The sequence below is a fragment of the Cimex lectularius genome, unplaced genomic scaffold (assembly GCF_000648675.2).
Source record: "Cimex lectularius strain Harlan isolate CLEC.00 unplaced genomic scaffold, Clec_2.1 scaffold35, whole genome shotgun sequence".
In the NCBI taxonomy this organism is placed as follows: domain Eukaryota; kingdom Metazoa; phylum Arthropoda; class Insecta; order Hemiptera; family Cimicidae; genus Cimex; species Cimex lectularius.
In genome coordinates, this window is record NW_019392746.1 from 1,056,495 (window position 1) to 1,077,435 (window position 20,941).

At 33.1% G+C, this 20,941-nt stretch overlaps 1 protein-coding gene across 2 annotated transcripts in view; it reads left to right on the forward strand.

Moving 5' to 3' along the window:
• Positions 1 to 7,287: 7,287 nt before the first annotated feature.
• LOC106669311 (broad-complex core protein isoforms 1/2/3/4/5) overlaps positions 7,288 to 20,941 on the forward strand; it is a 109,350-nt gene continuing 95,696 nt past the window's right edge. Inside the window, exon 1 of one of the 2 annotated variants that reach the window (XM_014398699.2) lies at positions 7,288 to 7,519. The gene's annotated coding sequence lies outside the window, so the exon portion shown is untranslated. Of the gene's footprint in view, positions 7,520 to 8,249; positions 8,298 to 20,941 lie in introns of those variants that run through there. The other variant, XM_014398700.2, reaches the window with a different exon arrangement.

Below are 20,941 nucleotides of genomic sequence, written 5' to 3' on the forward strand. Positions count from 1 at the left end.
TAAATATTTATTTTGTTACATGAAAATAGTGAAAAGTTGATTGAAGTGAAAAAAAGTATGAGGATAGGAACTGGAATGAAATTTTTTAAAGTGACTGAAAGAGAGAGAGAGAGAGAGAGAGAGAGAGAGAGAGAGAGAGAGAGAGTCAGAAAGACAGTTAAAGTCTAAATTAAAAAAAGGCATTATAATCGATATATATTAAAATAATCCATATTTGTTTAGTGGCCATAATTAACCAAAAAAAAGTGGAAAAATTAACACGTTCCTGAATTTTTGAATTTACTGATGAATGACTAAAGCTAGGAAAACATTTAAAAAAACTGTCTTGTTCAGCGTAAATTGTCTAAAAAATGATACCTAGCGCAGGTCTGTGACCTAAAAGGCTGAAAAAATATGCATTTACAACTTTGGCCATGTTTTCATATAAAAACCAGAAGGTTTTTTTTGATGGGCAGATGTTAAGCAAAACCAGTAGGAAGTTTTTTCTGTTCGATTTGTCTATTTTTCATTTAAATAGTAAATAAAATTGTGTACCTAAAATCCAAACTAGAATTGGACTTCTCGGTCTGAGATCTAGGAGATTCAAGAAGTTTTTTTATAATCCATTTATGTTTAGTGGTCTAAGTGACTATATTAATTATTACAATTAATTATTCTTTTCACCTAAAGTTTTTTTTTTATTGAGATAATCTTTTATGATGGATTGGATTCTCGTCGACAAATAAAATGGCCACGGAGAGCTTTAGGAAGTATACTTCATTGTAAATCATTAAATTCACTAATTTCGTGGTCCGCTAGACCAATTAATATATTACAATTAATTAAGGTTTTTTTTAGTTGTGATAAAAAAGTCAATGGCACGAGCGGGATTCGAACCCACGACCTTCGGTTGAATACGCCGCTGCTCTAACTACTTGAGCTATCGTGACTCCGATTCCCTCGGACAAAAATTTCCCAACTCAACCTATATTAAAATATATTAAAATCTTTTTGTGTTATACTGTTGTAAAACGTTTTTGTTTATATTATATTTATAAGTGAATATAATTCATTTGAAGAGTTGCTTGTATACTTACGAGGAGAAAAAGACTGGACCAAATTAGTCGAGTATTGTAGAATGGCATGGAAGTATAGAGAGAGAGGTTATATTATTAAGAATTTAATTATGATTAAATCTTCATCACACCTGTTTAGCTTAATATTAAAGAACAATTTATTAGAGTAATTTTAATAGCATGTAAAATGACATATATTTATTATTTATGTATTTATTGTATTATATTATGGATAACTGTTATATGTTACTATTGTTTAAATTTATTTAATTTATTTATTTTATTTCTATTCATTTTATTTATTTTTTGCATGAATTATATCATTAAACTAGCGTTAAGATAAGTTGATAATTAATATTACATTCTATTGCTTTGTTAAAACATTCATAGCTTATACTATTTATATATACATGTGCGTACTCCCCTGACGGTCCTGTGACCATGGGAAAAGCCTGCTTAAACATATTATATATCCAGATTGAACTGCATATTGTCAAAAATTATAAATAAAGGCAATTTATTATTATTATTATTATTATTAATTCATATTTTATGTGGATGATATTTTGATTTTTAATTTTCTTCAAATCTAGTTGTAAGTGTGGCGCGCTCGTGTGTGGTAAGAGAGTGCAATTAGTTATAAACTATTAAAACTATGAGCTGTTGTTAAATTATGTGTATGAATGTAATATTATATATTGAAAATTTTCATACGATAAATATCAGTTTTATTATTTCTAAAACGATTTTTTAATAATATTAAGGACTTTCAATTTGTGTTAGTAACATGTGATCACTATTGACTTATCGTGCAGTAATTTCTTTATCTTTTATCTTGTCAATTTATCTTTAAAAACCCCAGGAGAATTTAAACGTTAAATAGTAAACAAAATTTAAACTAACAATTGAAAATGTTTATGGGCTCAATTGATCGATTAAAACATTTCTTTTAAATATTACACATTTTCGTTTTTAAAGACGTAAAAAATATTATCGTAGGGGGACAATGCCAAGATACCGTTCTGTTATTTATTTACCGTAGCCGTTTTTTTATTTATTTATTTTTACATTCGACACTGATTCACGTAATGTCGATTTTCCAGTCATGTTATTGAGATCAGGATATTAAGAATGCGGGGGAGTATAAAACAATGAATTATACCCGTTGCGGTTTCAGATAAGACGTCTTATGCAGTTAAGTTCAATGCCAAATTTTCGGATTAAGCCAGAGAGCAAGTACAAGTGTTTCGTACAGTGAAAGGAAGGTCATAAAGCACCAGATTGCAGGCAAGGTTAACAACTAGCATCAATTTGAAGATTCTTCATTGTGTAACTTCTAATATTATTTATTGGGGTTATGTTATGCTAATTGTAGATTAAAAAATAATAATTTGGTGGTGTAATTTAATTAATCATGAGCTATTATGTTATTAGAATTGCAATGGGCTATCTATGTTTATATTTTGTCATGCTAATTTCATTCTAAAATGGATGTTTCTATGTTTATATTTTTTCCCCCATTTTTCCTTTGTTTTCACCCGAGAATTTCTAAATTTCGACGGAATACACAAACCAAAATAACAATGGCAGTGGGAATTAATATTTGAAGGCGATCTTCGCGGAATCTCCTTTTGTTTATTAACGTGATAGAACTCAAGGAAAGCGATTTCAGCGGAAAACGCAAAGTTGACACAACTTACTGCGAAGAATTGGGTTTGATGTCGGCCAACATGTTCCTGCAGGGTCGGATCACTATAAAAAAAAAGTTGATTATTAATTACATAAATAGATTCACCGTTAGCTTAGTCAATATAAAAGAAAGGGAAGTCAAACATACTTTTATTCTAATTCATAAGTAACATTCATTTTTTGTGGGTGTGTTTACTTATCAAAAGATTTTAATCTACTTAGGAGGTAGCATGTTCGTTTCAGATCGAATGACTATGTAAATTCGAATGTCTCTGGGATCTGATTTTGGTCAGGTAGAGAAAGAAGTAAACTCTGTGATCACTTGCTAAGCTTTCGGCCTGTATAAGACCTTCATCAGGGCAGCATCCTACTTATTTAACATAGCAAAATGATGAGGTTGGCATGGACTTCGAGACCTCGTAGTCGATGTCGTCAGTGTTTTTTCATCATTCTGCTACGCTAATATAAGAAATAGACTGATGATGGTCTTATAAAGGCCGAAAGCTTGACAAGTGATTCGAATGTTTTCACTTGATTTTGTGAAATACACTTAAAATCGTGCTGGGAGATAAAATTTCGCCAGAAAGAGCGGAAGAAGATGACAAAGGTTTGTTTCAAACCGTTTTTACTATTTGCCATTCCACGTTGTGTTTACATGTTTTAATGATGTTAAGATTTGCATATTGTGAAATTCGGAACCGTTATAAAAACTACATTCAGTCAGTATTTAGAAACTTTTGACAACTATGTAAATATGGATGGAGGCGTCGGTCGTAAATTAGGATCCCATCTGAATGAGCCCTGCTGCAATACGATTTTCATTCGGAAAAATCCAATTTATGACATGAAAATATGGTGACTAAAGACAGATTAATAGGCAGAAAGATAAATAAGTGCACATGTCATAAATTAATAATTGTTACTGTTAGTGATTGTCAAAATCAGTCCAAAACTAAACTTGACTCAATCAGATGAAAATTGAATGAGAAAAAATTTATTTCAACACGATTCAGTCATTGGATAAAGATAATTGGTTAGCTTTTACTCCTTTTTTAGGCCTAACTAGATCAACATCAACTTTTGGAACGTGTTTTTACTATTTCGTTTTTCCGATTCCAAAACGACTACGTTTAACGACCGTTACATAATAATTGTTAAAGAAGACATTTGGTTATTTTTATTCTAATTTTTACATATTCAAACCAGTCAGAAAATTTTTCTTACACTATTCATTCAACAAGAAGTACAAGAAAATTCTGCGGCCGTTTCACCTTGAACAAAAAAGCTAATCATGGGCAAAAATTGTTTTGGACGGTATGGTAATTGATCATTATTACCAGCGAAAGCTTACTTCAAGAAGTAAACACTAATTTGTTTGTACAATTACATGGGTGGTCTGAGAGTCGATGAACTGCTCAGTAGGTCGATACGAAACCGATCGACAACGGTCCGCACGTTCTCGCTGTTAGTGTGTTACGATTTGTTCGTCTGTTCAAATTGCCAATGAAAAGGAATAAATAATACAAACTTCTTAAGAAAGAAAAAACTAGTACCGGAAAGCAAATACATTGATAATTTTTTAACCATGCTGGTCGAAAGACTTCTTTTCTCTTCTCGAAAGAAAAACCTAGTTAGAAGCCAACTGCTTCTAGAAAACACTCAATGGGAGATTTAAGAGTTGTTTTGATGTGCCTTGTCACTTGGTTGTTAGGTTCAGAATGAAAACGAAATACTACATTTCACAAACTTTCATCTTAAGCATAAGAACCAAGTGAAGAGGGATATCAAAACAAAACTTAAATATAAAGGATCACTTCATAACATCAAAAAAAGTCTAAATTTTTCAGCAGCGAGAAATATTTAACCATCATTAATGGTAGTAAAACATATTTTTCTGGTTTGACTTTCATCGATTTTCTGCCAAACACTTCAGTGTAGAAAAAGTGGAAAACTCTCGATCTACTAATTTGCTTGTTAAATTACATGGTCTGAGTTGATCAATTGTTCAGTAGGTCGATGCGAAATCGATATACAACGGTCCGCACGTTCTCGCTGGTTCATGTTAAGCCTAGTACGCGCAGGGATTCTTTGAGTCGATTCATGTTGCGGGGCAGAGTCGGGGCTGCTTAGATTCATTGTTGCGACGCAGCCCAGACTCTGCTCGGCGACAAAGAATCGTGTCCAGATTCAGTTCACATTCATCAGTGCCTGTGAAAATGACAGAGGAACTAGCTCTTAAAGGGATTCCCCTTGCTCTTTTTTGCATTGTACGTAGTAAATCCAATCGGAGGTTCATTAAAAAACGTCCAAAAGATGATGGGTTCGACAAATATTTCACGGCGGGAATCAGCGCGGGAAAAATCTTTTGGACACGTTACGATTAAATATGGCGCAGGGTTCAGAATTTTTTTGAGGATGTCCCCGACCGATTTTGAAACCATTTTAATGAAAGTTGGTGGTCAAATTTCCAAGAAAGATACCAACTTTCGAGAATCTATCTTTCCGGCCAACAGATTAGCTGCCACTCTGGTTCCTTGCGAGAGGAGACTCGAATATTAGCCTCATGTACGTACATCTTCAGGATTTCAAAACAATCAATATCAGATTTCGTTCCAGAAGTGTGCGAAGCCATCATTCATTGTTTTTTGGGCCAAACCGTTCAATGTTTTGCTTTTCAATTCCCGATTTCTGTATTCCGTAAATGATACATCCCACAAACACGATGGGAATGCATGTCTTCGAAAAAACGGTAATGCCAACTTGGTACTCCACAACATACCTTTATACAACATACTGTCAAAACCTTCAAGAAAACACTACAACGTCAACTAAATAAATGAAGCAAGAGCGCTCGTTACGATGCACGTCCGCACTGGCAAATGTTGCGCAACATTGAGTCAAAGAATCCCATATCGGATGGGATGCAAAAGAGTCCGAAAATAGCCCGGAACACACCAGATTCATCGCAACAATGAGTCGGGGCAGCCCTGACTCAGGCTAGACGCAGCCGAGACTCTCCGGAGATTCAAAGAGTCGACTCAAAGAATCCCAGTGCGTACTAGGCCTTACGACCAGGCAACCTTCTATTCAAACTACTCTTTTCGATTTTTATCGTTTTCAAGCTGTAATTGTTTGGCTCCTGATTTCTTTGACGATATTTTCATAAAAAGAAAAGACTGACAATTTACCAAATTTCCAATGAAAAAATGTAAATAATAGATAACAAACATCTCGAATAAGAAAACCTAGTATAACAAGCTAACTAGTCCTAGAAAGCACTCCATAGGAGATTTAAGATTTGTTTTGATGTGCCTCGTCACTTGGTTGTTAGGCTCAGAATGAAAATGAAATACTACATCTCACAAACTTGCATTCAAAACATAAGAATCAAGTCAAGAAGAACACCAAGAAATTTAAATATAAAGTATCGCGTTTCAATAACAAATAAGTCCAAACTTTTGTTTTTCAGCAATGAGAATTATTTAACAATCATTAATGGTAGTATATTTTTCTGGTTTGACTTTCATCGATACTCTGCCAAAAAATTCAGTGTAGAAAAAGTGGAAAACTCTCGTTCGTCTAATTTGCTTGTTAAGCTACATGGTCTGAGTCGATCAATTGTTCAATAGGTCGATACAAAACCGATGGAGAGCGGTCCGCATGTTCTTGCTGTTTCCTATTACGACCAGACGCCTTTTCGTATTTTTTTTTTATTTAACTTGTAATTGATTAACTCGAATTGATTCCTCACCCTTGATCCTTTCAAGGATGTTGAAAAAAAATGCAAATGCATATGAAAAATGGAGAAACATTGGAAAACTTCCAGGATGGGCTAAACACTATTGGTTTAAGTTTACCCAGATGCCAAGATTCAATGTAAAAGAAATGTCAAACCTTTGTTCGACTGCTGATATTAAAAATTTATTCAGTGTGATCGATCCTGATAGTGATGCTCTTCAGAATCTTCTCATTTATTCATAATGATAGAAGAAAGGATCATAAGATGATAACCGGTCTTCAGTGGGGTTCTCTATATGAAAACCAACCGGATTGAAAAGTTTACTTTTCAAATAATATAGATTATGAGAAGTTTGTCTAATGGTATGGCTTGAATAAGCCACATCTTAGTCGCAAAGGCTGATTGTTCGGGGAAGAATGAGCATGCATGCAACTCCCCACGCCCAATTCATTCTTGTCCTTATGTCGCATGTTTCTTAGAGGACAGGAAATGCACGGGATGCAGTGCGATCTGAGATCCCGCATCGCAGACACTGGGTCGGCCAAAGGGAAAAAAAGACGAGGAACGGCCTTGAGGCGAGCCTAGACAGTACGCGTCCTTGCAAAATGCACCGAGTAAACGGTGGCAAATGTCATAGGAACCGCCAAAAACACTTCTCTCTTGAGTGTTGGCCTTTTTTTTCGGGTGGGCCAAGACTATATTGTAGAGGGGATTTGCAAAGTCTCAGGAGGAGGGGGTCTCTACACCTTGCGAATTTTCGGCAAAGGAGTGGGGTGTGGACCGGTCGGGACAACCAACTGCATAGCTTCCCAAAACGCATCGCTCGTTCAATCGTACAACACTTTTTCTCCTTAACGTCTCTCTCTCTTTCTTCGTCATCTTCCTTTCAGCGCTTCCTCCGCCTTTCGCACGTTTCCGACGAAGAGTGGATCCGTGTACCGTACCGGACTTCGCGTTCCGACCTCCGCCAACCTGGACTACACCGCTGCAGCGCTAGGCTTCTGGGCTAAACATCAGCCCTCCCAGCCGTATCGTAGTAAGTAATCCACCGTTCAAGTCACTCACTTTTCAAATGACAACCATTTTGCGATTAACGGGCATCCGTACACACACTTACGCCGGCCGTCCGACCGGTCTTAACAAGCTGTCTTTCTCACGTCTTAGCCAATCCTCTTAATAGGTACTTGCGCTGCAATTTCGGTTAAACTAAGAAAATACACACCTTATACTAATTTATCATTAAATCTTTAATTTTTTATGTTATCTGATAATTAAAAGAAAAAAACCTGTTTTCCAGTTGCAAAATTTCAAACAAGTTTAGTCCAAAAAAATCAGGACATCGTCGAAACTCAATTCCGACATAATTTCGGGCAACATAACGAATATCCCGCATGCGTTTATGTAATTACATCTTATAAACTCAATAATCAATTATTGCCCTTCCATCCGCTTCGAGTCAACGTTTTTCAAGCCGCATGTCAATTTTCTTATCGTAATACGGTATTTATCCGTTGTAAAGTAATGCATGTGATTATGAGCGCGAGTCTAGCCCACGTGCGCGGGTCCGAAGGCAGATGTCAAAGAAAAATTACCGATCGTTCTGACATATGGCTTTACATAAAGGCGAAACATTTAATTTTTTTTCTCTACATTTCATTTTTTTATTTTTCAATAGCGTAAGCGTTTATAACTAGGACACGCCGGTGCAACTGTCGGTTTTTCTACGTATTCAGACGGTGTTTCTAGGTGTTACAAACCTGGGAACTGAAGAGGATCCTCGATCCTTGTGAATTTTCGGTTGATCCTCCTAGCCGGTAAGTTCTTGAAGTTGATTCTGTTCAAAAAGGGAAACTTTTCCATAAAGCTATTGAAACGTAAACCTTTCAATATACACACGTCAATTCAATTTATAACCATCTCTGCTTAATTAATCGCAGTCTTACATATGAGATTATGCTTATTATCTTGGTTGCGAAATTGATCCGTAACGGTCTTTGTACTCCCTCCTCATACCCCCATACTTAAGTTTCCGGGTAACCAGCATCGACAAAACTTATTGTAAACAGTGAATAATTAATTAGTATGGTAAACTTCTTAGAGAAAGCATTTTTGCTTATCAACTTGGAAGATGATTTTCAAGATATAAATATAATGTTTAAAAGTTCTTTCATTTCGTGAATGTTTTATAATACAAAAAACGCACGGTTGCAAAAATAAACCATTACATGTCTAGTGAAACCATTGTGACAAACCTTGCCGTATTTGGGCAGTACCATATACATTCCGTTTAAACCGTTTCTCATTGTTTATTTTATCATGGAAAATATTTTCGAAAACAACAAACCAAACGCTCTAATTAAACTTATTGCTTTAGAAAAATATTTGACTTTCCTTTGGTGTATTGGTAAACGTCAAAGGTAAGCAAAATTCTAGTGCTAATAGCGAATTGCTTGAAATGTTACTAGAAGTAACATAAATACATTAAAATATAGTCCTTTGTTTAATATTTTAAACTGTATTAACCACATTTTAAACCACTGATATTACACTTAACTAGATGTGATTGATATCAGCCTTAATATTAAAATTATGTATACAAAAATCAGGGATGAGGTGAATTTGAAAGAAAGAAAAACACTCGTAGCTATCGTACAATCTGCTAAACAAAACTTATAAATTAATCATGGTTGAGGTTATCATCAGGCTATCATTTTTAACTGTGTACACAGATATTTACATTTGTTAAAAGTCATTAGATTATTGCTAGTTGAAATAGTTTTAAGCCCTGATAAAGGTGATGCACCCCTCGAAAGCTTAACGAGGCAACTGGGTGTTTTATTGTTTTGTTTTTGTGAAATTCGCCTTATACGTGATTTGTTGTATACAATTGATAGATAAACTAAATATGCAGGCGTATACATAATCCTACATGTTTACAACCGCTCTAATGGACAGAACAGAAATTTCATTCTTAGATCAATTACATCGCTTACAACGTTGTACAATCAACATGACTTTGAAACTTTTTTCAATTATTTTCGCGACTAAGAAAATGTACCAACATACACATTCATTTTTTCAAAATTATGGCTTTAACCATAATGAATTTATGAGTTTAGCTTAGCAGAGTTCGAGATCTACCGCAGGTCCTATTCTATTCTATTCTATCACGTTACAATGTTTTTATACATATTATGTTTATTATTAACTTCACACGTTTCTAGTTGGATAAAGCCATCCTAAAAGGTTATTTATTTCTATTTTTCATGAAATATTTGTGGCTAGAGATTAGGATCGAAGGTATTGCTAAATAAAACATAGAAAGTAGATCTAATTAAATAAACTTTGAATACTAAATAATTATAAATTTGGGCAGATTTCGAAACAACATTGTAGATTAGACTGGATGAAAAAGAGTAGTACATGTCCATTAAAGAAATAGTATAAAACAAATTAATTATTTATTTGACCTTCAATGTGTATATTAAATGGTCAAACTGTTATATTTGAAGTTTTAAACTGGTATTCCAAGCAAATATGTAAACTGTAAATATTGAATCTGGATTTTTAAAAAGAGGGTTATTATTATACTTGAAAAGAAGAACGCGACAATCGATACGATTAAGAGATAGAGCAATAAATATTTGATTTAAAAATGATTAAGAATCGATTGCCCTTGATTTTTATATAAAATATTCATCTTTGGTGCAAGAAATGTACTGTCCAAATTATACTTAATTAAATATAAATATATTGACTCTGTATTAATTCATAAATGGAAGAGCTCATCAATCTTCATCAGTGCATAAACAAAACAAAAAATTGAAATATACCCATATTAATTGAGATATTACTATGCAGGTAATAAAACATCATAAGGGGATGTAATTATTTCTTGGTTTTGTAACAATTAGGATAAAAAAGCCCAATTTATATAACAGATATTTCTGGAATTATTATATGAATAATGTAACGAAATCTTTATCTAGCCCTTTTCAGAAATGGGTTAATTTTATCCAGAAGGCAATAGAATTCCTTAGAAAATTATTGTTACTAAATAACCAATAACTTAGTTTGTTTGATTATCTTAAAATGTACAGGTTGTTTACTAACCTTATAACTGTTATTGTGTCTAAGAAGATGAGTGTGATTTTCTTTATACACATACTCAGCAGTATCTTCGTTTTATTACCTTATTTAAATTTTTATAGCAGTGAATGTTTATGACCTATGCTGTTAAACATTCAAATAGCTTCTGAAACGGCAAAATTATGATATTTTTATGTAATAATGTATGGTTGATTGGGGTCTATCTCTTAATCGACTTGAGTTTAAATATAAAATGAATTTACCTTTACGGGATTTGCCTTTAGTGTGCCGGTTTCCATCCGTCCTATCGAAATTGAAAATTTTATATTAATTGATTGTATTTTTTAATTTTTTCAGTTAGAAAAACAAAAAGAAACAATCTGCTGCAATTCATGTCGATGTTTATTCAACAGATGAAGTAATCGCTTTATTAATTAATATATTTTAAATGTCCGGTCTGAGCTTGTTGAAAGGACGGTGAACTAACGTAACGTGTCACTCTTGAATCCTCGATCAGCTTTGGGTCCGCCGGGTTTCACCTGGCTGACAGAATTGGGACAAATCATTCTTTGTTGTCAAAAGCGTGTTCGACTTCAGATTGATACACGACGACAATAAAAAAAAGATCATTAACAAGAGGGGAATTTAAAAAAATTAATAAGGTCAACATTAAAATCTTACAATGTTGACTTGAAAGTTAAATTCTTTTACCTTTTTAAACACTACTTCCACATTGATTGTTAATTCTGTCTGGCAGGGATAAGTTTCACTTGTTAACAATTAATTTGTTGACTTAAATTTGCAAAAATTTACAATTTAGACTAGAAAACTCGAAAAACTGACTATTTTTCAGCATATTTAAAAAAATTGCTCTAATTGATCAAAAAAAAAAATTAAAATAAAATAAATATGAAATTATAAAAAAAGCTGGCATTTCAAGATATACAAAAGAATAAGGAATTAACATCCCAGAAGCTTTTAATTATAAATGTCCGTAAAAAATTTATAAGCTAATGATCATTAGGTTTACATTGTATAATTAGACAGACAGATTAAGACAGAACAGGAAGAAAAAGTATGAAGATCAAATAAAAGCATGACACCCTTAAAAATTTCTCACGTTTTTTGTCAAAAATATTGTAAAATTTTAATAGGGACAAATTATTATCCTAGGTATTAAAAACTAATAGTCATTTGATAGTAATTATGGATAAAACAATAATAGCTAACCAAAGAAAATTAGGATTTTTTTAAATAAAGGAAAATCTTGGGTACAATGGAACGTGAATTTTTTAATTTTTAAACATCTGAAGGTGACGAAATAACAGTGCTTAATGTACAACATTAGATATGACAAATTGATTGGATTTTATTCAAGTATTTAATCATAAAACTAGATTAAATCTTTTTTAAACGTATTGGTGCAAGAATAATATTGCAACCAGGCAGTGTTGATTATTAAAAAATTGATAAATAAAAGAGCCAAAACAGAAAGATATTAAAATTGAGTCTAAAACGAACATAACCATATAATAAATTTTTTGGAATAAAGTTGGGCTAAGTTGTCTTAAGCAGTTGGTGATGGCCTCTCGGCATCCAACATAAACACTTGATATTATGCGAGTATTGTTACTTTCTTGATCGATCATAACGGATAATAAAGGTGGCAAAAGAAATTAATAATTTTTTAGGGCGTTAAAGAAAATTTCTTAGCTCAGATGGAACGGTATGAATTTTTCTATTTTTAATCACCTGAAAGTTTTGAAGGTAAAAAAAAGAATTGTTTGAAATATCATTAAATTTAATAATAAAAAAGAGATCACTTGGTCAAAACGTATTGGTTTTGTAATAATAGTTGCTCTGAAGTAACTGAAAATTTAAACTTTTTAAAACAACACAAAATTGAAAGTTGTTCAGTCTAACGAGCAAAGGGTGGGTAAATGCTTCCGAGAAAAACCCAAAGCGACGGAAAAGTCATGTAGGGTCATGCAGTTACAGCTGTAATAAAATTTTGCATGTGAAATTAGGCTGAGCTGTCCAAGTTGTTGGCGATGGCCTCCTTGACATCCAACAAATCTACACATTATGCTAGGACCCCCTTCGATGGAGCCCCGCCCAAATCTTCGCCCCTCTTCGCCGATTTGGCCTCTCCTAATAGAGATTCTGCCAATTTATCCGCGGACCGAAAAATCAAACCGGTTGGTGACTATTTGCACATCATAGTTGTGAAACTGGACTCAGCCTAATGGCCGCCTCGTCCTTGGTTTTTGCAACATATATCTATCCCTTTTCAGCCTACGACCCATTCTCTTATTTTATTATTTTTTAAAGGCACCTTGCTTTATTTGTAATTATTTATAATAAAAAAAAAAAAGGTCGCTAAAATAAAAACCAAGGACAGATTGGAATTTTTTTCAAAACTGGTTCTATTTTACATAAAATTTTGCTCGTTTTTGTACAAAACATTTTTTTTCCCATAACAAGCAAATAGTCTCGCTCGAGTGAATCTAGAACGATAAAAATTCAGGTTATTTTTTTTCGCAAAACTAAAATCGACCTTTGATTAGATCAATTCACTTACGTAGCTATAAATTTCCCCGTTTCCGCTTAAAAGATATTATCATAGTATAATTTTCATAACTAGAACAGCCGGGATCGCATAGAAACAATTGTCTTTTATTAATACTGCCGTTTGCACAAAAAAGTAATAACCCAATTGTTTTTGTCCTCTTTTAAAGTCTGAGAGGCAATTGAGCTTAATATTGCTGCTGTCGGCACTGTCATAGAAGAAGAGGTTGAACTGTTTCGCTTGGTCTTTCGGTTGGTATAAAGATGAAAATAAACGAGTAAGTCCAATCACTTACAATTTTTCCTATGACTTGGCCATTTATTTAAGAGCATGTTATAAGTTTTAAAATTATTTTTCGAGATTTTTTATCAATTTAAAATTTATTTAAAAAAATAAAAAGTCCGATCTACTACTAGTTTTTTTAGGCTTGGGTCTTTAATTAAGACGACTTCAATTAAAAAATAAATGAAATAATGATACATAAACTATAATTAAAAAACCGTTAAATTTATCATATTTGATATGTTGGAAAGTAGTTTTACGGACAAATAATGTTCTTTCCTCTTTGTTTTCTAATTTGGAACCGTAATTACCAAGATATTTCTAGTAGTAAAATTCTTCAAACTTGCTAAGTATAATGTGGCTATTAGTTGCAAAATATTAAAAATTCTCGTCCATGAACAACTAACAATTTATTAAAACCAATTAAACATGGCATAAAATTTAATATATATAGTAACTTGCCAAACCACATAAGCACAAAAATTTGGGTCTTTACAATTACAAAAAATTGCAATGATTGATAAGCCATATCAATCGTCTGACAGTAAATGAATACGGAAACAGATCTTTAGAAAAAAAAATTTCGATAAAATATGGATGCAAAAGTTATTAATAATAATAAATATTGGGGAGCGTAGGTGGCCGCAACGGTTTAAGCGGTGACACGGCGCCCATCACTGTAATGTAAAGATCCCGGGTTCGAATCCAGCGGTATTCGAACCCGACATACTTACAAATGGGCTTTTTTTTCTTTTTTTCAAAAAACACCGGCACCCCGTAAAGTATATATATATTATTAATGATTATTGAAATAGAGCCATTCACATACACACTCTACCTTCTTTTTTTAAATTTTATTCTTATTATTTTTTGACATTAGACTTTTCTTCATAGCCATGTCTCGAAACTCCCTGTAACGCAAAAAGCATTAAGAAATTCTTGTATAATTCTCTTCAATTGCCCAGTATTACAGTCGTTCCAAAGATTAGTAACGTAATTAGTCTAAATATTGAACAGTTTTATTTTAAGAAGACCAACTGCTTTTTTTAATTTAAAACCAGCGCTGATTTAATTTTATGTAGTATTTATGAGGTACTAAAATATTAAAATAAACCTATTAGTACTAGCTTATATTATTTTAATATAGTAGTAGTCTATAAGGGGCTTTTGGCCCATGCTAAAATTGTTCCATGCAAGCGGAAACAGGTACACATCTGCTTCCGCCATACTTTTGTACCATTGTCTTAAGGGTACCCTTGCCACCTACCCTCCTCGTTCGTAAGCACCTTTTCACGGCGTCTTCGCAATTCTTCCACCGAATTGCACAATTTTGTCCAAAACGGGCCCTTAACGACCCAATATCATTTAATTCACAGGGCGTGTTTTGATTATCAGAAAAAAAATCCGAAAAACTTCACCCTTCCCAGGGTCAACATTCCTTGTTTTCGTTCCGCGCTTGGTTTTTAACTTGACTAAAGTTTGTCGCTTGGGCAAACAAGAGTGCTAGAAACGGCGGCCCGTTTTGTTGCCAACGTTCGACAAATAGAACTAAAATTGATAAAAGGCGGCTGCGGGATGACAAAAAAAAAATTCCCTTCCGTGACCGAGCAAACGTGATTTGCCATTAAATCTCTTGTGCGATATCTCAATAATTGGAACTCCCGCTCATTTGCGACAATTGTTAATCAGTATAAACGTTTTATATAAAAATGATTCCGCCAAGCTGCAATTACAACGCGTGCCTGTTTTGTAATTTAAACAAAATAAAATAGAACTGTGATGATTCAGCGAGAAAGGATTGAATAGGATTTTCGCCTTTAATACCTTTGCAATACTGCTCTCATTGTTTCGAAATAGCTGTAAACATGTTATACATGCTTTTTTTTAAATAGCTTAGTTCATCCTGCTTTCTAACCACTTCAGCCGTTCGCATAACATTTTTGCCCAACTAAATAAGTAATATATTTAAGTTGATTGGGTGGTAGCACAATGCATTTCTATTATACTATCTGTGCATATTGTATTTTTTAAATTTGATGTATTGAAACATACAGTTGTACAAATTTTCCATCTATACTTTTGCCGTTTTAGAGCATGTCCAAAGTATGTTCAGTTTTTGCAAGTCTCTTTTTAATCCTTGCATTTTTGTACTAAATAAATCAAAAATCCATGGCTATTTTATAAATAATCCTCACATAGGCTTTTTTTTAAATGGTATGGTTCGTCCTGCTTTTTAACCAATCCAGCCATTCCTGCTAATACCATTACTGGACAAACAAATATTTAATTGGTTATAAATTATCAGAAATCAATAGTTGTTGCTTAATGCTTATCTTTATACAATAAATATTACATTTTTGTTTTAAACACGTTTCGCTTATAGGCGATGACAATTTATTATTAACTCTAATTGTTGTGCTTTGTCTATTATTTAAAAAAATTACACTTAGTCTATAAATTTTGATAATTGTATTCTTCATTATTATTTCTGAAATTATATTTATTTACTTTTTTCTTATTCAAAAACCAAGATGTACATACAAATGTAAAGCATATTTTCCGTATTTCTTTTCTAAAGGGCCGCAACCAAAGGGTTAGATGGTAAAATAATACATTCGTGGATCAAATTGTAGAATGTGGGGGTCGCAGGGGTCTCTACAGGGTCCTAGTCTTTTATAGTATACGTAAACGATATAAAAAATTGCCTTAACGACGAAAAATTGACTCGAGTACATCTATTTTAATTTGTTGGTGGCTCACCAATAGTTTCTATAGCTAAAACTGTGGAGGAACTTAATTTAATTACAGACGAAGTTAAATCCTGTTTGTTCAATGAAAATTATACGCGCAAAAAATTTAAAGCACTTGGACTCATTCTTGCGCCTTAAATTGTAAAAACGGCTGTAGATAAAAGCTGAAAATAATTTGTTTATATATGTCAGAGTGCAATGTGTTAAAAAATTAAATGACTACTCCTTGGTTATGCAAAAACATGATTATCAAACGAGAAATTGGGATAAGGTTGTTCTTCAACCTCTCATTAGAAAATCAAAAAATTTAAAGACTTAAGAGGTTCAGACAAAAATTATAATAAATTCCAAAACGCATTAAAAATCCTGACCAAACAGTTTTAAAAGTAAAATACAGAAATATTTAGTATAAAATTCGAATTACAGCTTAGCTGAATTTTTATTTAGATGTGAATCTAATAATCTAAATTCAATCAAGGCTAACGAAATATAATGTGATATGGAAATGTATGTGCCTGAAATATGTAATGATATAAATGAATTCGGAAGGTAATGAAAATGTTACGCTGTTAATGTGTTTTGATGTAAAATGATCTGACGTATTTAAAACCTTTATGGTTGCCTACAATAAAACTTGATTGATTGATTAAGTTGTATGATAAAGGTGAAGGAAAAACACCCTGGAACCACCCTTTAAATTTTAAATTTACGTATCTTCTAGATGTGCCGTGCTATTAGTTTGTATGTAAAAAATGCGGCAAAAGTACGTTCAGTGGAAAAGCGACCACGTTATTTTTCTAAGGAGAAAAAGGGAATGACTTAAAATTTGAATAACCTGTTAATTTCCAATTTCGTGGCACTCGATTTAGAATTTATGTTAAGACTTAAAATGTCTACATATTTATTTTATTGTGCATAATTCCATAAATATTAAGTTGCCCATTCCATTAGACGACTTACACCACCATAACAGAGCCGCCGCCATTCTTTACAATTCCTGGAGTATTTTGAGGCTTGACCTCTTCATTATCGCTATTTGCAATACCTTCGGTACCGTGGAGGTTATTTTTTTTTTCATCTACGAAAATGAAGTCATCACAGAAAGAGTTCGGCACAGAACATATCATTAAGCAAAACTTAGCCGCTTTTTCCCATTCGCCTGCCTGATGAACGGCTTTTTTCTAGCTATTTGTCCATGAAAATTGGATTTACATAATACCCGGCGAATAGTTTCCGGGTTTACCATGTTCCTGCAGTCAAATGAAGTTCTCCTGCGATTTTGGAAGCTCTCATAACCCGATCCTTTTTACCCTCCTTCATAATTTCCCCTCATGCCTCTATTACAAGGTTTTCGATCGACCTGTGCTATCTGCGTTGGCGATTCGGTCTTCCTTTCTTATCTCCTACAATTTGACCGTAGATTTCCGTACCAAAACTAATTTTTTAATGTCATTCTTTTTCCCTTAGAAAAGTAACGCGGACATGTTTTTCCATTGAAGAAACGAACTTTTGCGGATTTTTTTAAATGCAAACTGGTAGCACGACCGCAAGGATAAATGATAAATATAGACTGCGATTGTAGCGATAAATACGAGAAAACTAAACGAAAATCAAAAAATAAACTGATTCCGATTACTTTTCTGACCCGCTGATGGGATCCACATTGACTTTTCCAAAACTAATTTATTAATCCTAATTGTTTTAAAAATAATTTTGAGAAGATTTGCTTCTAATAAGGTCATAATTTACATGATTGCATGATTTATAACATGTAATGAAAAATATTTAGGTAAGCAGTTATAATATTTTAATGAAAAAAGCAAGATTTCCGATTACTTTTGTGATACATTGTACTTTTTTAACAAAAACAATAAGAACAACATACAAATATGTACACTTCGCCTTCATAGTTGACAAACAAAGAATGGAATATATTCTCAATCCGTATTGGGAAATATCGCGTTATATAAAGCGTTCGTTCTTATACCGTTTTAAGGTGAAAATTAATCTTATTCGGCACGTGTGAGAGAAAGAAATGCGAACAAAGATTATAAACCGGTTTTTACAATATTTGTACACACAAACGTTCCGTCGAAACGTGTTGAATGGGTTTGAAATAAATATAAAATTTGATTTTCAACGCCAAAACGTCGAATTTTTTGTTTACTGATAACTTATTATTTTGTAAATACTGATGTTATTATTGTATTGAATATCATGGAGAATTTTGGGGAATGTGCGTAATTAAAAGTCCGACCCGTTACAGCAAAACATTGCAATCCGAATTTTGAACTTGTTTGAAGCAGTATATTCAATTAAGCCATAAGATGCGAAAAGGAATTTGAGTAATTACTGATCGTGGTCCATGTATTTATTTGGGACGTTAAAGCCAGTGTTCCAAAAGAGCGGGAGTGGGCGGACCCAAAGAGGATCGAATAACAGTGAAATTTTTCCCCTCTTAAATATAAATATTTCTTCCAAACAGTATCAAAATTGTTTGAAATAAAAGCGAATTGTCACAAAAGGCATTTATATAGTATTAACAGTGATGATTTCTTTATTTTCCATACCGTCCCAAAATTGCTGGCGGCCATAAAAAATCATGACTCCGTTGAAGTGTATGTAAATCGGTTTTTTGTTAAAGGGCCGGGAAAAAATGGCAATTTTTTTTTTAGTGACCGGCCTAGAAATCACGTAGGGGGTTGACAAAGCCCAAAGTCCCCCGGAGCCAACTCGTCTCTGAGGTTAGTCGCCCCCTTACGAAAAAGTTTTTTTGCAATTATTTTCCTCTCGTCCTGCACATTGGCACAAACCCGTCGGGTAGGTTTCGTAGTATAAGAATGGGTTGTTCATAGATGAGCAAGTAGACTTTATCTAGTCACCGGGCGAGGTGCATCTCGTTCGGAATACCTTGAACCAACCCTTCTTGGATATCTCGCAAGTCTGGATATGAAAAGGAAGTGCCGTGACTTCTTCGGTAAGTCTTTTCTTTCGTACGATTCTACATAGAATTGACGTAATCAATATCTTTTTTTTTAATTTTATGTAGCTTATTAGAAGTACCGCGCCGTTTAATATTGTATGCCTGTCTCATAGTCGCAACGAAAATGCTTCCTCTTGAATTACTAGACGTAAATAATAAATCCGCCAGACAAAACAACTGTCTCTGAAATTTTCATAGACAGTAGCTTCAATAGTCTCTCATGTCAGAATATTATCACAATACAATAATAATTTATTTGTAATTTTATGAATATTGCCTCTCTGGAAACTATACTGTAAAACAAAATCGTGTAAAACTACTTTGAATTTAAGATATTTTGGTTTTTAATTTTTTTAATGGGGATTGGAATTTGGCTCAGTTATTAGCACCAATACAATTATAAAATAAAACCAGATTTTTTTTTAAATTGTATTTTTATTTGTGGTCAGATTGAAAGTATGTCTTATTCTTATTCTACTTTGTCGGTTTTTTCCTAACATGGGATTGGGGTGGTTGCTAAGTCGGTTGTGTCTGCCAATGGATAAATGCTTTTTAAATTTCCGATGGTGAGATTATTATAAATATAAAACAGTTAGGAAAAAAAATCAGTGAACGAATTACTAAGATATTAACGAGTTTAATCAAGTTTATAACGATGTCATATCATTATGAGATGTCATGTCTTTTTTTATAGAAAACTGAACATGATTTGTACGATTTTGTTTTCTTAGATAGCGCGATCTCTTAATATTTTATATTAGTTTAACATTAGCACCTTTATATTATATTAAAAAAGTTGAATCAATTTTCATTTTTTTGCTAGCAGGATCAAACTAAATTACTTTCTTCTTGTACATCGTCTTCGGTTGATTACTTGTTAATGATTTAATTGCTGATTTATTGCGGTCAGTGTATGTAGCCGGTAAAATTGGAGTGGGAGATAAGATGTTAGGACATCGCAGCTTAGATTTTAGCTGAATCCTTGACGTTTTTTCTAGGAAATTCTTATGTGCAAAATTTATGGTAAATAATCAAGGATTTCATTTGTATATGGTTGTTTGTGCAATTCCTGAATGCTATCATTATAAGCTACTATTTAGCAAAAACAAACGTTCTTTATATTTATTCAGAAATCGTGAGATGCGGTCTGGGGTGATGTAGTTTCAGAAAAACATTTTCTTTATCGTGCCAAAGTTTCGATCTTTATTGAGATCACCTTCAGGGCTCAAAGTGTTTGTCTTCTGTGTAATTGTGCTATTTTTGCGTGTCGTGTTGAGACGATTTCTGAATAATTATCGATTAACGGTCACTAATCACCACACAGTTCTTTATATTACTTGAGAATCCAATATTTTAGAGATTTGGTCGAAAGCATCTATATTTGAAAAAAAGAATTATTTTCCAAAGGTTGAAAAATTCCAGGTTCTCCGTGGTTGAAATATTTTAATTTTGTCTATTACTTGCGTTTCGGGCTTACGGCCCATCATCAGAACCTAAACATGGAAAACCTCATGGTACAATTACTGTCTGAAGATACACACCCCTAAACGTCCATGTAAGAGATAAAATTACATAAAATATTACAACTACGGAGAACATAAGATTTCTCAACCTTAGGATAATAATTGCTACGAACCATGGATTTTAAGAAAAAGGAAAAAATGAATTTAAATTGATTCATAATTTTTATGTAAAATGTCATGGTTCCTCGTCCCGCTCGTGGCTCTAATTTTTCATCTCAACCACACTTTACTTAAAGATGAAAAATCAATTAAAAAATTACTT